Source organism: Cherax quadricarinatus, chromosome 1 (assembly GCF_038502225.1).
Source record: "Cherax quadricarinatus isolate ZL_2023a chromosome 1, ASM3850222v1, whole genome shotgun sequence".
In the NCBI taxonomy this organism is placed as follows: domain Eukaryota; kingdom Metazoa; phylum Arthropoda; class Malacostraca; order Decapoda; family Parastacidae; genus Cherax; species Cherax quadricarinatus.
The window spans coordinates 57746411-57768439 of record NC_091292.1 but is presented as its reverse complement, the minus strand read 5'-3'; the positions used below and the strand labels follow the sequence as shown (position 1 = coordinate 57768439).

The 22029-nt window shown below is 42.5% G+C and overlaps 1 long non-coding RNA gene across 1 annotated transcript in view; it reads right to left on the bottom strand.

The window, feature by feature from the left end:
• The window catches only part of LOC138852868 (uncharacterized), a 394657-nt gene that overhangs the window by 338139 nt on the left and 34489 nt on the right, over nucleotides 1-22029 (bottom strand). Inside the window, exon 2 of the long non-coding RNA XR_011392143.1 lies at nucleotides 11928-12030. This is a non-coding gene — a long non-coding RNA (uncharacterized lncRNA). The remainder of the gene's footprint in view (nucleotides 1-11927; nucleotides 12031-22029) is intronic.

Below are 22029 nucleotides of genomic sequence, written 5' to 3'. Positions count from 1 at the left end.
GTGGTACTCTGGGGTGAGTCCTGGCAACACTGTGTGGTACTCTTGGGTGAGTCCTGGCAACACTGTGTGGTACTCTGGGGTGAGTCCTGGCAACACTGTGTGGTACTCTGGGGTGAGTCCTGGCAACACTGTGTGGTACTCTGGGGTGAGTCCTGGCAACACTGTGTGGTACTCTGGGGTGAGTCCTGGCAACACTGTGTGGTACTCTGGGGTGAGTCCTGGCAACACTGTGTGGTACTCTTGGGTGAGTCCTGGCAACACTGTGTGGTACTCTTGGGTGAGTCCTGGCAACACTGTGTGGTACTCTGGGGTGAGTCCTGGCAACACTGTGTGGTACTCTGGGGTGAGTCCTGGCAACACTGTGTGGTACTCTGGGGTGAGTCCTGGCAACACTGTGTGGTACTCTTGGGCGAGTCCTGGCAACACTGTGTGGTACTCTTGGGTGAGTCCTGGCAACACTGTGTGGTACTCTTGGGTGAGTCCTGGCAACACTGTGTGGTACTCTGGGGTGAGTCCTGGCAACACTGTGTGGTACTCTGGGGTGAGTCCTGGCAACACTGTGTGGTACTCTGGGGTGAGTCCTGGCAACACTGTGTGGTACTCTGGGGTGAGTCCTGGCAACACTGTGTGGTACTCTGGGGTGAGTCCTGGCAACACTGTGTGGTACTCTTGGGTGAGTCCTGGCAACACTGTGTGGTACTCTGGGGTGAGTCCTGGCAACACTGTGTGGTACTTTGGGGTGAGTCCTGGCAACACTGTGTGGTACTCTGGGGTGAGTCCTGGCAACACTGTGTGGTACTCTGGGGTGAGTCCTGGCAACACTGTGTGGTACTCTGGGGTGAGTCCTGGCAACACTGTGTGGTACTCTGGGGTGAGTCCTGGCAAAACTGTATGGTACTCTGGGTAAGTATGGCAGCTCTAGCATTGGAAGGTAGATCTTGTAGTGACACTTGAAGTCTATTAAACTCCCTTCTGTCTTCAAAGACAGAGTTCTATGTAGGAGTAATTCTCTACATCCAATGATAGACTTAATACAGCATTTAAAACTGCAGACATAGCACATATAACTGTATGCATAACATGGGAACATCGCAGACATATTGAATCATGCTAAAGTGTGAATGTCTGCAATATTACATGCAATTCCAGGAGGCCCACCTCTAATCGTGATAAAGTTTCTACTGAGGAAGTTGTAGTCATTGTGAGTGCCGGAGGGCGCTCAGTTGTCACTAGAAGCCAAACTTCCTTTTGGGTGACAGTTGGAGGTGGTAACATGCTGTGTACAACCACATTAAAATGTGACACTGTGGATGACGTGTTGGTAACACGTCATCCACAATGTCACGTGCAACGTGCCAAGAATACCCCACCGAGAGAAATCTCTCTCTCCTAACAGTTAGCAAATATCACAAAAAAAATATATATTCCCTAATATCTAAAAGCAAGTTATTTGCCAGGACTGCGTCTGCTCTTGTTGCCACTCCATCAGAGAAAGATTATAGAAATCATGTCAAAATGGGAATAAGAATCACATTGCAAATTAAACAGTTTGCAATAGCACTACCGTTAGCTGATGGCTATGAACCTGACTCCTTGATTATTACTGATTCTATGTCATCACTTAATGCACTTGACTCGCATGACTAAACATGCTCATTGGAGAAGGTACAGATAAGGAAATATAAAGAAAAGTAACCGGTATATAATTACTGTGGTTTCATTCTCACATCAACTTATGTCGTACAGATGATGATACAACTGGTAAATTACTCAAAGAAAGTTACAGAAGAAAAAATTGAATTTAACCGTTTTAATATATACGCGTGTTAAATAACAAAAAGGCACAATACCGTGACTGGAACGATACACAAGTCGGACCGAAACGTCGTCGTAAGCTTCTCTCTTTTATGTGCGGGTTATTTGTGTATATACGCGTGTTAATGATATATCGTATAAGACACCATTAAAACGCACTATGGTAACATTACTGTACATGTGTGCCTGGTTTAGTCTTGGTTGCAAGCGCCTCCGCCAGTTTTGTAATTTCGCAAGCGATGATCACACTAACCGCTGCGGAAGCAGAAATATTAATTTAATTGAATACCAATCATTAAGTTTGTGTAAGCCTACAAGTGTGTTTCACCAGGTTGCTCCGGCAGGTTCCCAGGTCAACTACCCACACACACACACAAGTCTCATGCGTTTATCGCCTCGACAGTTTCCGCAATGCAGTGAAAGGAGTCAGTGGTGGAAGATAATAGGCGGTGGGGGCAGCAATGTTGATCCTGAGCACCCGTGGCCGACCTGCATGTAAACATTTGACCCGCGGAACGTTACTCCTTCCTAATATCGTCTGCAGAAACCCCTCTAACGACACCTCATCTCTCCTGACTTCCTTAATGTTTCTGCCGTTGCGTACTTTCCCCTAAGTTGTAGCGTGACTTCCATAAGTTGTCATGGATGATATCCATTAACTGTCGTGGATGATTTACCCGAGTCGTCGAGGCTGATTTTGTTAAGCTGTGGTCGTGGATGACTTTCCTAAGCCGTGGTCATTGATGACTGTCGTAAATTGCCGTGGTGAATGACTTCCGTGCGTTGACGTCCCCGAGGCAAGCAGCCCAACACCGTTTTGCCCCGAAAACGCCGCCACTTAGGACTTTAAAAAAAGATTTCATTTTTGTGTTTACGAGTGGAGGATGACGTTGCAAGTCCTGACAAACACTGCCCGGATAATACATAAGTGTAATCAACAAACTATTCTCCCTTCAAATTATTATTCACAACAATGACGCTACGGAAAACAGCCTGGGGAAAACACTGGTCAATCGGCTCACACGCAGGTGGAGAAAGCTGGCTAAATGACTCGTGCACAGCTGGGAAAACCCAGTTAATATATTAACTTACAGATGGAGAAAACACATTAATCAACAAAAAAAGCTGGTCAGTAGATTTATACAGATGGATGAAGTTGGTTAATGGGCTCATAGACAACTGAGGGAAAGCTGGTTAACTGGATTATAAACAGCAGGAGATGGCTGGTTAATCTACTCATACGTATTTGGCAGAGTTATTTCCCTCCCCTGATTTATCACTGAACGGGAAACAATGACTGGTCAAAGTGCGACGATCACCAACCTAATGTTCGCTGACTGGAAACACAGTAGCCCCCACACTGGCTGGGACCACAGTAGCTCCCACACTGGCTGGGATCACAGTAGCCCCCACACTGGCTGGAACCACAGTAGCCCCCACACTGACTGGGACCACAGTAGCCCCCACAATGACTGGAACCCCAGTACCCCTCCACACTGATTGGAATCACAGCAGCCCCCACACTGACTGGAACCACAGTAGCCCCAACACTGACTGGGACCACAGTACAACCTACACTACTACTGTGTATGGCTGTGTAGATGCTGGAGAGGTGTCGGAGTGTGTGAACAGGAAAGAGGAAGACACTGGAATGCGTGGAGGAAGACACTGGAATGCGTGGAGGAAGACTCTGGAGTGGAATGGAAAAGAGAATGGAGTGAGAGCAAGAAAGACACTGAAGTAGGGGATGGGAAGACAATGGAGTGGTGATGGGAACAGTGGAGTGGGGATGGAAAAGCAATGAAGTGGGGAAGGGGCAGACAAGGTACTGGAGTATTTATTACCTATGTACTAGAGTATAAATTAACTAGGTCCTGGAGTATGAATTAACTAGGTACTGGAGTATGGCTTAACTAGATACTGGAGTATGGATTAACTAGGTACTGGAGTATGAATTAACTACTTACTGGAGTATGGATTAACTAGGTACTGGAATATGGATTAACTAGGCACTGGAGTATGGCTTAACTAGATACTGGAGTATGGATTAACTAGGTACTGGAGTATGAATTAACTACTTACTGGAGTATGGATTAACTAGGTACTGGAGTATGGATTAACTAGGCACTGGAGTATGGATTAACTAGGTACTGAAGTATTAATTAACTAGGTACTAGAGTATAAATTAAGTAGCTACTGGAGTATGAATTAACTAGGTACTGGAGTATGAATTAACTAGGTACTGGAGTATGGATTAACTAGGTACTGGAGTATGAATTAACTAGGTACTGGAATATGAATTAACTAGGTACTGGAGTATGAATTAACTAGGTACTGGAGTATGAATTAACTAGGTACTGGAGTATAGATTAACTAGGTACTGGAGTATGAACTAGGTACTGGAGTATGGATTAACTAGGTACTGGAGTATGAATTAACTAGGTACTGGAGTATGAATTAACTAGGTACTGGAGTATGAATTAACTAGGTACTGGAGTATGAATTAACTAGGTACTGGAGTATGGATTAACTAGGTACTGGAGTATGAATTAACTAGGTACTGGAGTATGGATTAACTAGGTACTGGAGTATGGATTAACTAGGTACTGGAGTATGAATTAACTAGGTACTGGAGTATGAATTAACTAGGTACTGGAGTATGAATTAACTAGGTACTGGAGTATGGATTAACTAGGTACTGGAGTATGGATTAACTAGGTACTGGAGTATGAATTAACTAGGTACTGGAGTATGGATTAACTAGGTACTGGAGTATGAATTAACTAGGTACTGGAGTATGAATTAACTAGGTACTGGAGTATGGATTAACTAGGTACTGGAGTATGGATTAACTAGGTACTGGAGTATGAATTAACTAGGTACTGGAGTATGGATTAACTAGGTACTGGAGTATGAATTAACTAGGTACTGGAGTATGGATTAACTAGGTACTGGAGTATGAATTAACTAGGTACTGGAGTATGGATTAACTAGGTACTGGAGTATGAATTAACTAGGTACTGGAGTATGGATTAACTAGGTACTGGAGTATGAATTAACTAGGTACTGGAGTATGGATTAACTAGGTACTGGAGTATGAATTAACTAGGTACTGGAGTATGGATTAACTAGGTACTGGAGTATGAATTAACTAGGTACTGGAGTATGGATTAACTAGGTACTGGAGTATGAATTAACTAGGTACTGGAGTATGGATTAACTAGGTACTGGAGTATGGATTAACTAGGTACTGGAGTATGAATTAACTAGGTACTGGAGTATGGATTAACTAGGTACTGGAGTATGAATTAACTAGGTACTGGAGTATGAATTAACTAGGTACTGGAGTATGAATTAACTAGGTACTGGAGTATGGATTAACTAGGTACTGGAGTATGAATTAACTAGGTACTGGAGTATGGATTAACTAGGTACTGGAGTATGAATTAACTAGGTACTGGAGTATGGATTAACTAGGTACTGGAGTATGAATTAACTAGGTACTGGAGTATGGATTAACTAGGTACTGGAGTATGAATTAACTAGGTACTGGAGTATGGATTAACTAGGTACTGGAGTATGAATTAACTAGGTACTGGAGTATGGATTAACTAGGTACTGGAGTATGAATTAACTAGGTACTGGAGTATGGACTAACAAGATAACGAGTGGAGTTTCATCAAGGTACCGAAGGTAGTCGATTATATTTTTATTATATTAAGTCTAGTTAGTACAAACTTCAGATGAAAATCTTGCGCCTTATTTTACGCATTCTGGCACAATAATACACTATAAACTATTTTCCCAAGCTGCGAGGACAACTGCAGTACTGCGAGGACAACTGCAGTACTGCGAGGACAACTGCAGTACTGCGAGGACAACTGCAGTACTGCGAGGACAACTGCAGTACTGCGAGGACAACTGCAGTACTGCGAGGACAACTGCAGTACTGCGAGGACAACTGCAGTACTGCGAGGACAACTGCAGTACTGCGAGGACAACTGCAGTACTGCGAGGACAACTGCAGTACTGCGAGGACAACTGCAGTACTGCGAGGACAACTGCAGTGCTACAAGGACAACTGCACTGCTGCTAGGACAACTGCACTGCTGCTAGGACAACTGCAGTGCTGCAAGAACAACTGCAGTACTGCGAGGACAACTGCAGTACTGCGAGGACAACTGCAGTACTGCGAGGACAACTGCAGTGCTACAAGGACAACTGCACTGCTGCTAGGACAACTGCAGTGCTGCGAGAACAACTGCAGTGCTGCAAGAACAACTGCAGTGCTGCAAGAACAACTGCAGTGCTGTGAGGACAACTGCAGTGCTGCTAGGACAACGGCAGTGCTGCAAGTACAACTGCAGTGCTGCTAGTACAACTGCAGTGCTGCGAGCACAACTGCAGTGCTGCTAGGACAACTGCAGTGCTGCTAGTACAACTGCAGTGCTGCGAGGACAACTGCAGTGCTGCGAGGACAACTGCAGTACTGCGAGGACAACTGCAGTACTGCGAGGACAACTGCAGTGCTACAAGGACAACTGCAGTGCTGCAAGGACAACTGCACTGCTGCTAGGACAACTGCACTGCTGCTAGGACAACTGCGCTGCTGCTAGGACAACTGCACTGCTGCTAGGACAACTGCGCTGCTGCTAGGACAACTGCAGTGCTGCGAGGATAATTGCAGTGGTCCATGGAGTCTCTGTCTTTACAAACAATTGTAAAAATTAATATTTTACGAAGCGCACCACAAACCTTCCAGACTCTGAACTGTTGAACAAATCATGAAATTTCCCACCCACGAGACACCCGTCAAGATGGACCAGCCAGACCACCGGAAGAAATCATAGCCACTGTTTAAAAGTACGACTGTGTTAAGCCATTACACAGTTTATCGTGTACCGAGAATTTTTTTTTTTCGATGTTAGCCTTTACTGGACTCATCAAGGAAGATGGTTTGATGCCGGTGATACATGGGATTGGACATATCTTTCCTTTCCTTGGATCGAACCTGACTGCCTCCCATTCGCTGTATGACCCCTAAGGGTTTAAACACTAACCCCATGAATGTAATAATAATAATAATAATAATAATAATAATAATAATAATAATAATATTATTATAATATTATTATTAAATAATGATACTAGTAATAGCCTTTTATGGAGTCCTAGCTATCTGCAGCAGATGGGAACATAATGTGCATATGGTAATTGTACATAGGTTGTGAAAAATTTACAAGCTGCCTTACAATTTTGGAGAGTCTTGCGTCCTGGCTTATTGCCTCTTGTCATTATGTACGGGTTATTTATAAGCTGTGTCATGTCCGCCTTGTGATTTGTGTCACCGTTATGCTGGAATGACTTGGTATGGCATAAATCTCTACGAAGATTTACTAGTTGTGTGTGCTACTGTAGCTTCTCTCGTCTCAGTACTTGGTTTCACTCTGCTATTGACGTACCTCCATTTTCCTTCCATCTACACCTCAATGAATTTAATTTTTTTCATTTCCTGCGGTGAGCTCATGACATTCACTAAAACCATGATTGATGGCATCGGGAGAAACACCACTTGGCGCAGTTCTCACAGCACCAAGGTTGATATCATCAGGAAAAACATCACTTAGGGTAGTTCGCAGAGCAAGGTTGATGTCATCAGGAGAAACATCACTTGGCGTAGTTCTCAGAGCACCAATGTTACTGTCGTTGGGAGGATCACTTTGTGAAGGTCTGTGCACCAGGGTTACTGTTTTTGGGAAGAGCATCACCTAGTGATGTTCCTCCCAAAACAGAGATCACCTAGTGATGTTCTCTGTGCACCAAGCTTACTGTCATCGGGAGTGTGTCAGCATCCTGAAGCGACATCTGTGCTCGAGAAGTGACTTGTGCTTTCTGGTAGACTATATATACAAATTTATTGCGGCGACGTGGTACAGAGATGAGATTTTACGGACTGAGACAATGACTTACCAATTTCAAGCCACATTTTGTATGTCAGGTAATAACTTTTGTTTAGTCACTTGTGTAATCTTATTACATATGTGGTGAATGTAAGTAGAAGGTTGAAAGCATTAGCAGTCATTTAGTATATTCACGAGGAATAAAGAAAAATCTAATCCTGTTATATAAGTGTGAGACAGAAGCCAGTACAATGTTTTGCACTCTGGCAGGATTCACACTCGTGTAACAAGATGTACCTCCCTAGATGGTTATTTATTGAAACGTGTATCGTTATTTGATACGTAATTTAATAACTATTTTGTTCTGACTTACAGGATGCTGCATGGTAGTCAATCCTTGTTAACTAGGAATAAAATATCAGAAGGATTTGTGACGCCTGTCATCAGAAGAGGAGTCTGGAGGATGCTGATCCTGGCTGTGTAGTGTACACTCCTCAGTTTCGATAAGTCGTCCACGACTCCGAATATTTTTGAACTTGTTACAGTCACATTATTATGACTTTTATCCTTCAGATACTTCCATATTCATCTGTGCCATCGTAGAGAGCAGTAGTGATAGTTTAAACACAAAATATATAACAATACTAGAGAAACGTCTGGGTTTCCTCAAGTGACTCGAATGAAGAAGCAGTAACAGATTTTTTTTATTTGCTGCGGGTGTAAATTACAGTGTTCGTCACCACAATGACAATACCTATTGTGTTTTCTGATAACAAATGTATATGCTTTCACGGGAATAGAAAAAAAAAGCAAGTGATATTATATTTTGTCAGGAGAAATGGTGACAGTTTTCCTGGCTCGGATCTTAGTGCATCTCTGGGCCATTTGACCAAGGCCTTTCGCTGGCTTACCGGTTCACACCCGTAAAAAAAAAAAATATTAACTCGTGTGTCTTAGGCTTTCCACCGCATATAAACACATGCTCACTATGCAGTGATGTTCTAGGTTCGAGGGATGTAAGTAGTAGGTAGGCTCTAGGCTATAACATAATGTCTTACCGAAGACACAAATGTAAATAACCTTGAAATTTTAGCTGAAATATGCCTATATATAAGCTACTTCAAAAAATATTAAATTTAGCTTACTTTTCTTTTCAACTGCAGCAGCAATTCTAATTAAAAGTGTGATAATTTACTTTTTTTTTTTTTTTGCTAAAAAAGGTTTGTCAGAAAAGCCTTGAAATAGCTCAAGCTTTCTCACTTTTCTTGTGGTTGAAATCACCCATGATTCGTAACTTTGTCTTGGTCCTATACATACTTCTAGATACTCCGCTTTGTTGTTGTCATTATATACTTGCCAGAAAAAAGTTCACTTGTAAATCGCACCTAATAAGAATGTTTTAACGACCTCCAGATTAATTCAACTTACTTTAAATACCAAAGATAAATCAAAAAAATATACCCTAATCAACAGAGATTACACCACAGTTGTTCCTACGATAGCATGATGCTATAGTAAATAGTGGTGATCTGAGACGTTAGCTTATGGTAATTAGAGGTGTCAGACGAACTCCAGTGCCGTGCTCACAGATATTAAAGGTATCCAAGAGTTACCACCAGTGACTTATCACTGCTGAATGCTTGTTACTCTCATATCTATGACTTATCACTGCAACCATACTACTCGTGTCGTGTGAATGGCTCAGTGTCTCCGTTATTCATTTTTTTTCACCACCAATACCAAGCTTAACACCATAATCGGGTGGTTACTAAGCCCAGACTTTTCGCTGAAATTGAAAATTTCGTGTTGCATGGCTGATTCCAGAAGAATTTTAGTCTTTTATGTGGCTAGGCCGATAATCTAATGGATGCCACTCCGTTGCCCTTAGGAAAATAAAAAAAAAAAAAAAAAAAAAAAAGAGGGCTCCTAGGCGGTCACCGATCACCTGTGAATTCGTAACACACTTATCAGCATGAATGTTGAATATTTCAATTAAATAAGTTTCACGTTTAATGTTTTTCAGGTTAGAGAGATTAGCTTTTATGCTCTAATCATGACTAGATGAATTATATAATAATTCTCTATGTATCATCATTAAATCAGAACATATTTTGCTTCAAAATAGACAAAGATATCAAAGTGTTCTATTTGAAAGCTTGTTTCGAAGATAGTAATTTGCATTTTCTTGTTCTTGGAAAGAAGTGAATGATGATTTCACACTGCTTCTTCAAGTGTTGTACGGATATGGTCCAAGTGGCCTCACTGGAATGACACTGAATGTGAAAGTTGTCCGTCGAAACAAATTTGGAAGTTTTCAAAAGGAAACTGGGCCACTACCATCGCCAAGTGAAATATCAACCAGGCTGTGATGGCTTTGTGAGGCCGGCTCGAAGCCGGGCTGAGTAGAAAAACTTTCGAAATCTGTCACAGATATATCACAAATGATAGTTAGTGGGTCTTACGCCTATACATCTATAGCAGATTGTTGAAGGACATGCAAGACTTGAAGGATGTATTGTCTGAGAAAGTAACTACCCACAAGGAAGAACATCACGGATCAAATATGATGAAAGTGACAGGCAGGTCCTCAAGGAAAAACTATCACAACGTAGTGATCAAATGCTGAAGACCAACCTCATACTCTAGTGAACATAGTTCCTGGACGTACATGCCCTGAGAGGTAAATGTAGATGATGTTCTAAGTGGATAAGAAAAATGTGCACGAGTGTTGAAACACTTTGTCCTGCTTCCTGACAAACTTGACCGAACCTAACTTAACCCTGTGAAGGCGTATTCTTACGATGCAAAATAATGAAAAGAAAGCATGAGCCAGTTCTCTTGAACAGTTTGAATAAAAACTGATAATCCTAATGTTTGTGTCACTCGTCAGCTCTCGTAATGTTAACGAAGTATATAATGAGCTACTGACTAGCCCCAGTTCTGTTTCAGCGTTTGACTTAAAAAGAGAGAGATGCAATTTGCTAAAACAGTTACTTATGAAGAAAACGTTTGAAATGGAGCAGTGAATCCATGGAATCAGGCAGCCTGTGTCGGGAAAGGCCCTCACCTAACTGACCATAACAGACATTACTATGTAAATCAAATATCCACCCTAAACGTCAGTCGTGTCACACTTAGCATGTAATAGTAGAGACCATCCCAACAAGACTAAATAAAAATATACACAGGTGTATACGTATTATTACTATGTAACACCTTTCAGTATGTGTAGACGGTTGTACACTATGTTAAGCAAAAGTACACATGTGCAAATGTGTGACATTTGTGGAAACACTGCCTAGCCGAAGCTAGGCGGTGTATTTCACACCCCGGAACACCAGGCTTGTGCTAAGTTATTTCATCAAATCCTGCCACATGCAGTGAACTTTGAAAGAAATTTTAGAATGCTTAACACTGCATGTGGCGGCTGTGTGACAAAAGTACTGAGTACTTTGCTGCAGAGTGAGCAGGTTCGAATCTTCTTGTGGATTCAGAATTAATGTCTGTAAATAATTTCGCCCGAATGAGTTCCTTGAAATCACACTCAGTGGCCTCTGAGAGGTAGACGGATGCGTCCTGCGAGGCACCGACATAAAGGCGCTGACCACCCACCATCGAGTCACTGAATCGATTAGCACAAACATCAACAGTCGCTGTGTCACCAACGGTAATAAATCAAAAACTCGAAAACTTTTCATGCCCATCGCTTCTCATGAGAGAAATAACATCAACATTCTTAACATTTCAGAAACATGGCTCGCTATTGGTATGTCTACAGAGTCGCTTTCTAAAACATGGAGGGGCAGAATCAGGACCAGACGCAGCAATAACCGATTGCCCGCCATTGTCCGACTCTGGGTCGCTGCCATGAACCATATTTGTGCAGGTGGTCAGGAACCGCTTTCACAGAGGAACCAGGACAGGTTAGTGCCTAGAAAGACAAATATCAAGTAATATGGAAGAGAAAAGTGCGCGCGAAGCAAAAGCGCAGAAAGACCTCATGCGAACTAATATTAAAAAAAAATAATAATGCCTAGTCCCCTTGCTCCACATCAACGAGACAAAATCTGTCAACTATTCTTCGGGGTTCACCCATTACCTTACCCAGTGTACAGCCTCAGTTAAGATCACTCAAAATTAGCAAAGCAAGACGTGGTGGATGCCAACAGAATGGTTGAGGACGAACCGACAAGAATGTCGACAGTTACACACCTTCAATCACCGCTCCTGGATCTGGAGGTGACTTGCGGTGATATCTCTGCCACCAAACAGCCACGAAAGTCCCACCAAGTCGCCAGGTGATCCACCAGGTCCCCTGGTGAAAAAACAATTAAAATGTCAGTGACCCTTTTCTTAATACCCAAAATTTAATAAATGTGGAAAAAATATCTCCGCTAAGCAAGTCAAATAAAGGAGAGTGAGTGCAGGGTTCATAGCCTGGTTAAGCCGCTCAGATTCCACCACAACGTTAGTTAATGTGACCCAGCATCGGAGGAGTGCAGCTGGTGGAGGGTGGTGGTGCTGGTGCAGCTGGTGGAGGTTGGTGCAGCTGGTAGGGGTGGTGCAGCTGATGGAGGGTGGTGGTGCTGGTGGAGGGTGGTGGTGCTGGTGGAGGGTGGTGGTGCTGGTGGAGGGTGGTGGTGCTGGTGGAGGTTGGTGGTGCTGGTGGAGGTTGGTGGTGCTGGTGGAGGTTGGTGCAGCTGGTAGGGGTGGTGCAGCTGGTGGAGAGTGTTGCAGCTGATGAGGGTGGTGCAGCTGGTGGAGGGTGGAGCAGCTGGTGGAGGGTGGTGCAGCTGGTGGGGGTGGTGCAGCTGGTCGGGGATAGTGCAGTTGGTCCGGGTGGTACAGCTGTTGGGGATAGTGCAGCTGGTGGAGGGTGGTGCAGCTGGTGGGGGGTGGTGCAGCTGGTGGGGGGTGGTGCAGTTAATGGAGGATGGTGAAGCTGGTGGAGGATGGTGCAGCTGGTGGAGGGTGGTGCAGCTGGTGGGGGTGGTGCAGCTGGTCGGGGATAGTGCAGTTGGTCCGGGTGGTGCAGCTGTTGGGGATAGTGTAGCTGGTGGGGGATGGTGCAGCTGGTGGCGGTGGTGCAGCTGCTGGGGGTAGTGTAGTTGGTGGGGGTGGTGCGGCTGGTGGGGGATGGTGCAGCTGGTGGAGGGTGTAGCTGGTGGAGGTAGTGCAGCTGGTGAGGGGTGGTGTAGCTGGTGCAGAGTGGTGTAGCTGGTGCAGAGTGGTGCAGCTGGTGGAGGGTGGTGCAGCTGGTGGTGCAGCGGGTAGGAGTGACACAGCTGGTGAAGGGTGGTGCAGTTGGTGGAGGGGGTGCAGCTGGTGAAGGGTGGTGCAGCTGGTGGTGGTGGCGGCTGTGGTTCAGCTGGTGGGAGTGGTGCAGCTGGTGGTGGTGCAGCGGGTGGGAGTGGTGCAGCTGGTGGAAGGTGGAGCTGGCGAAGGGTGGTTCAGCTGGTGGTGGTTGTGGTGCAGCTGGTGGGAGTGATGCAGCTGGAGGTGGCTGTGGTGCAGCTGGTGGAGGGTGGTGCAGCTGGTGGTGGTTGTGGTGCAGCTGGTGGGAGTGATGCAGCTGGAGGTGGCTGTGGTGCAGCTGGTGGAGGGTGGTGCAGCTGGTGGTGGTTGTGGTGCAGCTGGTGGGAGTGATGCAGCTGGAGGTGGCTGTGGTGCAGCTGGTGGAGGGTGGTGCAGCTGGTGGCGGCTGTGGTGCAGCTGGTGGGAGTGATGCAGCTGGAGGTGGCTGTGGTGCAGCTGGTGGAGGGTGGTGCAGCTGGTGGCGGTTGTGGTGCAGCTGGAGGGTGGTGCAGCTGGAGGTGGCTGTGGTGCAGCTGGAGGTGGCTGTGGTGCAGCTGGTGGGAGTGATGCAGCTGGAGGTGGTTGTGGTGCAGCTGGTAGAGGGTGGTGCAGCTGGTGGCGGTTGTGGTGCAGCTGGTGGGAGTGGTGCACCTGAATGAGGATTCACAGCGCCGTGATGCACCTGCAGTTCTCTAGCTAATTAGTAATGATTATTTGAAAACAAAAATATTTTCAACATCCATTTTCAATATGAATTATTCTCGCCATACACATCCAGAATTGCTTCTCTTTCACACTCTTCGTTTCAACTTCATCCCGTCTTCTTTCCTGTAATTCCTTACTTAACGCCCTTCTCTCTCTCTCTCTCTCTCTCTCTCTCTCTTGCAACCAAAAATGAATCAGAAATAATGCTCGTTGAAAAAAAAATCAAGAGATATGTCTGAATATCTCAGAGGAAATGATAGCCACACAACATAAGTGTGTCCAAATTTATATAGTACATTCTCAAAGAGTACTGGACCAGATTTGAGGTAAATGAGCTAGATGAACTGCCAAGCAGGAGATCACAGAAATTCAGTTATGTTTTGTCTCTAAAGAGGGTAGAAAGCAACGTATTGGGACAGGCGACACCTGCAAACCTGTGTCCGCCAGACGAGCCGCCATCAAAATGTATGTAAATGGCCATAAATTTATTTTATTAACAATGAATCATATATTTACAGCCAAAGAAAACAAGCACAAGATTTTCAGCTTTCGAAGGTAAAGCTGTACCAGCCATAAAATATGATTATATGAAAGTAAAGGGCAGTCCGTCATTTTTTTCTGTGAGAAATTACAGAAGTTCAACAGATATTACCTGGAGTTTACCTGGAGAGAGTTCCGAGGGTCAACGCCCCCGCGGCCCGGTCTGTGACCAGGCCTCCTTGGACTTGAGATAAATTTTGCTGGAGACATTATAATATGGGTTTATTTACTGATAATTCCAACCAACGGTCACTCTAAAAGATCCTTGGTCTTGCTTAACGTTGAACTAGGTATCACAAAAAGCTGAATTCACTAACTTCAGTGAGTTGGCTCCTTAAACATTTGACCCACTCAGAGCAGACTATAGAAATGACCACGGGTCTTCTCGACCATTGATAAATATCTAGGGTTTCTGCCAGAGGAATGTCACTAAATCCTTACAGAAAAGTTCTTTCCATCCAAACTCGACGTGGCAGTTACCAGAGAGCAAAAAAGTTGAGTGTCCATCAAGAATGCCAGGATACATGCCGTTATGAAATGACTTAATAATAATCAACTGACTACTGCTGAGTCATATCTTTAGCTAATCTAGAAGATACTACACAGTATAGGAAATGCAAAGTACATTCCTAAGTTAGACGAAATTCAGGATACCATGTAAATATAAAAAAAAAAAACTTTCCAAAATTAGGTTTTTCAGAATTGGTTATTTTAGTTTAACGCATTTAGATTTTGAGCCCAAGATGGCCCACCATACGTCTCAGATCTACTGTCATCCTCATTCTTGTGTAGTGTAGATATTCACATGCTTACCTGGATGATGGAAGTTAAATATGTAAAAATGTAATTTAGAAGCACAGATATTTAATTTCTAGGGATTCTAGAATTCTATGTCATAATGGAATCTAGCATCAACCTAATGTAAGAATCTCAGAAGTTCTAACCCCTAAAACTGTATGACAAGTCAATGGGATTCTCATGGTAGTCCAATACTGAAGATGGAATATTAATGAATTTGCAGAGATCAAACATAGCCTACCTGGAGGGTGCCCCGGGAGTCAACGCCCCCTCAACCCAGTCCTTGACTAGCCTCATGGAATTCAAAGAAAAGCGCTAGATTTTGGTGAGGAAAGAATACGAGAAAACTTACATAAAATAAAAGCAGAATTGTTCAGTACTGGTGTTAGCAAACATGACTGTTAGCTGCTGCAGGCTTGATTCAAGGTATTAATGGAGGCAGCCCAAAGTCAGCAGCCGATGTCATTTATAAGCTCAAGAGAGCCGAATAAAGGACTGGGAGTTTATGATATACCTAGAACGTGACTTACACACAGACATTTCTCTATTAATGGGAATATCAGTGTTGAAACTGATACTTATAAAAAAATATAGACATCTGTTAAGGTTCAACACTACAAGTTACGTTATATATTTTATTAAAACTGTATGGGCTAACCTGTGAACAAAATACTTTTAGCTTATATAATTTACATTGTCATTCTGTAAAGGAATCGCAAGTGTAATATTTATATTAGTGTTGGGTTCAGTATTGTAGGAGCTACGTACTTTATTTTACGTAATTTAATTTACAGATTCAATTTATGTTTTAAGATCTTCCATGCTTCTTCTTATTGGTTGATTCCAATATGGGGCGTGTCCTTCTCACCTGTGTCACTATTTAACTGTACTTACTATATTTAACTATGTTACTATTTTTAAAAATAGGTCAGACAAATACACGAGAGGTTGAAGGTGGGTCTGAGTTGAACGTGCTAAGCTTGAGCCAGTGAGCCTGCAGCTATGTTCTTTCCTTCTTGGGTGGGTGTTACTTGGATCTGCCTAGAGTGGGCCAGTGGGCCTGCTGTGGCGCTCATTTTTTGTGTTTATGTGTTCTATTATTGTTTACCCATGCCATTTTCTCAAAAAGTTCAAGAAATCATCAAGAGAGGAGAGCCGTCCCTCTCTCTTGATAACTTGAACATAAAGATTGTTTACGGCTCGACAAAGCTCCTGGAGAGCGAATAATAAAATGTCACATTACTAACACTTGTGTCCTTTTATTTAACACATTTACGGCCCGCATAGAGCTAGTAAAGCATTTAAATGATCGGGAACGCCTTAAAGTCTTGAATATGTACTCACCGGAGGAAGATGCATAATATATACCTGGAAAGTACTCGAGGATCTGGTCCCTAATCTACACACTGCCATAACAACATACTGGAGTGAGAGATATGGGAGGAAGTGCAAAATAAACCAAGTGAAAAGTAGAGGTGCGGTGGGCACAATATGGGAACACTGTATCAACACTCGTGGCCCCAGATTATTCAACATCTTACCAGAAGATATAAGAAACACTACTGGAACAAGTGTACCCTTCTGCAAGAGAAAACTGGAGACATATCTTCACCAGGTGCCAGATCAACCAGGTTGTGATGAATATGTGGGGCAGCAGGCCTCAAGCAGCAACAGCCGCTGGCTATCTAGCTATCAGTTGCTGGCTATTTGTGCACTGTCCCAGTCGGGACACAAGAGTACTACACTGCCTCGCATTGTAACTAGGACTGTGCTTTGGTTTTAAGACCTCTGTATGTCCACCTTACAGCGTCTGACGGTCGCTAATGCTCTCTTTGGTCAATGCCACCTACTATTTCACGTTGTTCCTATTTTGATGTAGTGAGTATTTGGATCCTGTGAACTTATATATATATATATATATATATATATATATATATATATATATATATATATAACAACACTGCGCTAGCCAAGGATTCGAACCCATGTTGTACTGGCCTGCCTCATGGTAAGCGAGAATCACATGAAGCTTTAAACCACAGGACCACCCAACCCTACAAGAATGGCGCAGCCGTGGGTTGGGTGGTCCTGTGGTTTAAAGCGTCTTGTGGATCTCGCTTACCATGAGGCAGGCCAGTACAACATGGGTTCGAATCCTTGGCTAGCGCAGTGTTGTTATTGATCAATACCACTCGTCCGTGGTTGCAATAATATATAAATGCTGCTCGTGAGGCTAGTACACCAAACGGATGAGAATGAAATTAGCTTAGAAGCTCCCACACCTCCGTATGCCCTCGGATGGCGGCCCAACAGCCAGCTCTGCTGGCTGCGCCATTCTTGTAGGGTTGGGTGGTCCTGTTTAAAGCGTCATGTGGTTCTCGCTTACCATGAGGCAGGCCATTACAACATGGGTTCGAATCTTTGGCTAGCGCAGCGTTGTTATTGATCAATACCAGTCGTCCCTGGTTACAAATATATATATATATATATATATATATATATATATATATATATATATATATATATATATATATATATATATATATATGTCGTGCCGAATATGCAGAACTTGCGATCTTGGCTTAAATAGCAACGCTCATCTTGCCATATAGGACAAGTAAAATAATTTCGCCAAAATCATTCTGAACCGAACGAAAAAAATATATTTCACTGTGTTTGTTTAGTATTAAATTATTGTAAATAAATCTAAAATGTATTTAGTTGGGTTAGGCTAAAATAAATTGTTCTTGTTATAATAAGGTTAGGTAAGTTTTCTAAGTTCCTTTTGGTGCAAAATTATAAATTTTTACATCAACATTAATGAAAAAAATATATCTTTAAACGTATAAGAGAAATTTTTAGAAAGGACTTAATTTTAAATGAGTTCTTGCTAATTGACCAGTTTTACATATTCGGCACGACATATATATATATATATATATATATATATATATATATATATATATATATATATATATATATTATATATATCGTGCCGAATAGGTAAAACTTGCGATTTTGACTTAAATAGCAACGCTCTTCTTGCCGAATAAGGCATTGTTTTAAGAGAAGTGTTTCGGTTTAGAGTTTCTACCTTCCTGAGCTTATTTTGATAGCTTATTAAGTATTCAGGTTCGCCTGTCGTGGTAAACCAGTATTGTGGCAAGATTCTTATTGCGACTTGCATACACCTCTGTTATCACGAGTCGGACTGTGCAGTCCACTGCAATAACACTGCTATAAATACGTAGTAAATTGTAGAAATGGTTCAATATTTTCAACTGTATATTTTTTCATAGTAAATACAAAATTGCATTTAACCAGAAGGTATTGGTACAAATGTTTTAGGAAAACAAAACATAGTTCCCATATATGAAGATGGGAATACGAATTGCATGAACACTCATGTCAGACGGTATGTAAGCCATATGCAGCACACGATGGGCAATGTCATATGTCTTCAGCTGCAACACTGTGATAAAAATAAATAATGGCTCATTGTGACTAGTTAATGGTCCGAGTCTGACCGAAACGTCGTCGTAAGTTACAGTCTCCTCCTACGTGTGGGTTATCTGTGCATTGCTATAATTAACCAAATGCGACTATCGAAACCCTATTTAGTGACAAAATTAAGGAACATCATACAGAAGAAGTCAAGTGGAGAATGAATCAGATGTGTTTTCTTGCAACACTGAAATAATTCTATAAGTGGAAGAATTAGGGAAAAATCAGAGGAAAGGGAAGAGGTTGAAGCGAGTGAGTGAATGTTTCAATAGTGATGCAACTTTTGATGAGTGAGCCGAGGTAGGAAGTGCTGCACCATGTTGTTGATACAAATGACAGCTAATTACCACTGGGCAGATCCAAAGATACATTATGCAACACTCAATCTGACGAACGCGTTCGATTACAGTGCCACTTATTTATTTATTAGGCCTAATACTGCATGCTAACAAGCATGTTTACAGAAGTGAATAAAACTATGGGAATTTCATTAGTGAAACCATGGGATCAATTATTATTTTATTATAATCAAGGGGGAAGCGCTAAACCCGGAGGATTATACAGTGCCTGAGGGGGGATGTGGAAGGCATTCAGGCTTAATTCGGGGAACTTGAGCACAGATCCAATTCCCTAAATCAAGAGCCCCTCACCAACATCAAGGAACCTTCCTTGAGGGGACCATGGGATCAAGGTGGCAGATTTTATTAAATTTTATACTATGGGATCAAGGTGGCGGATTTTTTTTATTTTTTTTTTAACTCTGGAAAGCGTTTTTATCCTTGGGCCTTGAACTGTCAGGATATACAACAATCAACGATAGAATCCGTAAATAGTAGCAGATGCATTACTGAAATATTCTGTACTCTTCCGCGGTACCTCATGGAATTTGGTAACTGATAACTGCTCAGAATTTATAGTTAGAATCGTCAGAGATCTAAAATTCTTTCTAAATACTCAGAGCTCTCACAAATTCACAGTCCAACGGAATAGTTGAGCAGACAGACAGACAGACAGACAGACAGACACACACACACACACACACACACACACACACACACACACACACACACACACACACACACAACATTTAAGTACAGCTATCCTAAAAGTAAATGATGCGATTAAGTTAAAAGAAGGTTTCCCCATAGTTGATTCACAGTCCAACGGAATAGTTGAGCAGACAGACAGACAGACAGACAGACACACACACACACACACACACACACACACACACACACACACACACACACACACACACACACACACACACAACATTTAAGTACAGCTATCCTAAAAGTAAATGATGCGATTAAGTTAAAGGAAGGTTTCCCCACGTTCAAACTGCATTAGATACTACAGTTTGTAAGTCTTCTTCCTTCGAGAAAAGTACCTTAATGCCGGTGAACGGCTCTTGCTCTAAGGACCTACACTCCTTTTCCTTAAATAAAACCTAATTACCTCCCATTCCCCAGATGTATTACCCCTACGGGCTTTACCACTTTCCATTATTAAGAAAAAGAAGAATAAAATGATGCATTAACGCAGCCGCTGTGTTTGTTCACGAGTCATTAATGTTACACTAGATCAAGACTACTGAATGAGCATTAAGCAACAAAGATATGGCAATTACTATGCTATGAACTTCTGGCTTATCGGACAACACAGCTGCATTTTAATTCAGATATAGATGTCATTTACTTAAAGCCTGACTTTCCAGGCATGCAAAGAGACTAGGAATGTTTACTGGCGACTCCTTAGAGACATTCATTGCTCAAGAGAGTTCGGTAAGCTGCACGTTTTAGCTGGGCTTGTGCACTCTCCGTTTCTAGAAGACTTTCATCGTTCATTTGAGTGGGTTAGTTACACGTTCTGTGTAACTGCCGTATTACCACTGTGACTCAATATACAAACATGCCTACGCTGGTGCTTATGTCATCCATATGTAAGGCTACACCTCCACTTATACCAAGATGGTACACTCTTATAAGATGGGTTCTGTAGTGTAGTGCATGAGTGTAGCGGGGGAGAGGAGTGAATTCTGTCATTCAAACTACATTTCACAATATTCAGAACAGTATATAGAAACTACGTATAACATAACACTCAGAAAAAATGCAGAAATAAAATACTGCTGCGCTATAGAGTCCTCAATTTATCATAACTAAAAAAAAAAAAAACGTAACTTTTGTGACCTTATGGTTCTGCATGCTATGCTAAATATTTCAAAAATCACCGTCAAAACAATTTATATCATAATTTTATAATTATAATACAGTAGGCTTCTACAGTCAAACACACAGGAGTCAGCAGAAGTAGGAGATGTAAAGGCGATGTAATCAGTCCATCGCCCTTGAAGATGTAGTTATGAGATGATCAGCGCTCACTCCCGTGAGCTTGTCTGTGTCCCATCACGGAATTAAACCAAGCACATTTCACCCTGAGATGAATCCTTTTTCGAAGGTCCAAACAACTTCATAAACGTAAAACCTCAGAAGGAACTTCACTGAAGTGGTTTAATTCCAGGCACTCGACTTTTCCTCAATAGTTAGGTATCAGACAATTAAACACAAAATTACCACAATCACGCCACTAATTTCCACACGAAATGAACCAATTCAAAGTGCAATTTCGTGTCGCACGTAAGAATTAAAACAGTAACCAATCCAAATAATATCCGAAACAGAGTTGCATTTAGCTAATGCGTAGGAACACACTGCCCTCTAGCGGTAGCTGTCGCTAACTCATGGCAGAAACCCTCAACACAACTTACATGCATCAGAATTACCATAATCTTAATTCTTCTCGTCACTTTAGGCTCACAAATGAAGAAATAATGGCCGCTGAGCTGCGTATCTCAGAGAGGAGAGACTTTTCACATATCCTCGAGCGATTCCTAGTACCAGTTCCTGATTGTACGTAAACACTTGCTTTCCGAGACAATTACTAAATTGAACGTTCTACATATACCTTTACCAATATGTCAAAATTATCAAATTATAAAGCTCTTCCTTACTGTGCTCCGGAGAGCTAAAGCTACGGATGTAATTAATGGCAAGGATGGACCAGTACACGAAAATATACAAGAAAATGAATTATGACAAATTCAGATTATAGCTTTTATGGCCGTGTTTTAAATAGGCAGCCATTTGAAAATATAAATATTGATCACCACACAACACCGTCACCTTCCCTGCTCGCCATCCCGTCGTGAAATTACACAATTTTAGGAGCTTATTTTGCCTATTATACTATCTGTGTCTGGCTCACTAAAGTACTGGTTGTGGTAATCAGGGAAGAAGGAATACTATACTAGAGAACATAAGCGGGTGGTGAGGCCACAGGCTGGGTTCGTTGATCGATCGTACGAGGCCGCCATCTCCCTCGTGACCGAGGGAGATGTATGATCCTGGGCGAGAATAAAAGAGAATGACGAAAAAGTAAGATGCAGTAATCAAGGAAAGAAGAGAAGAAT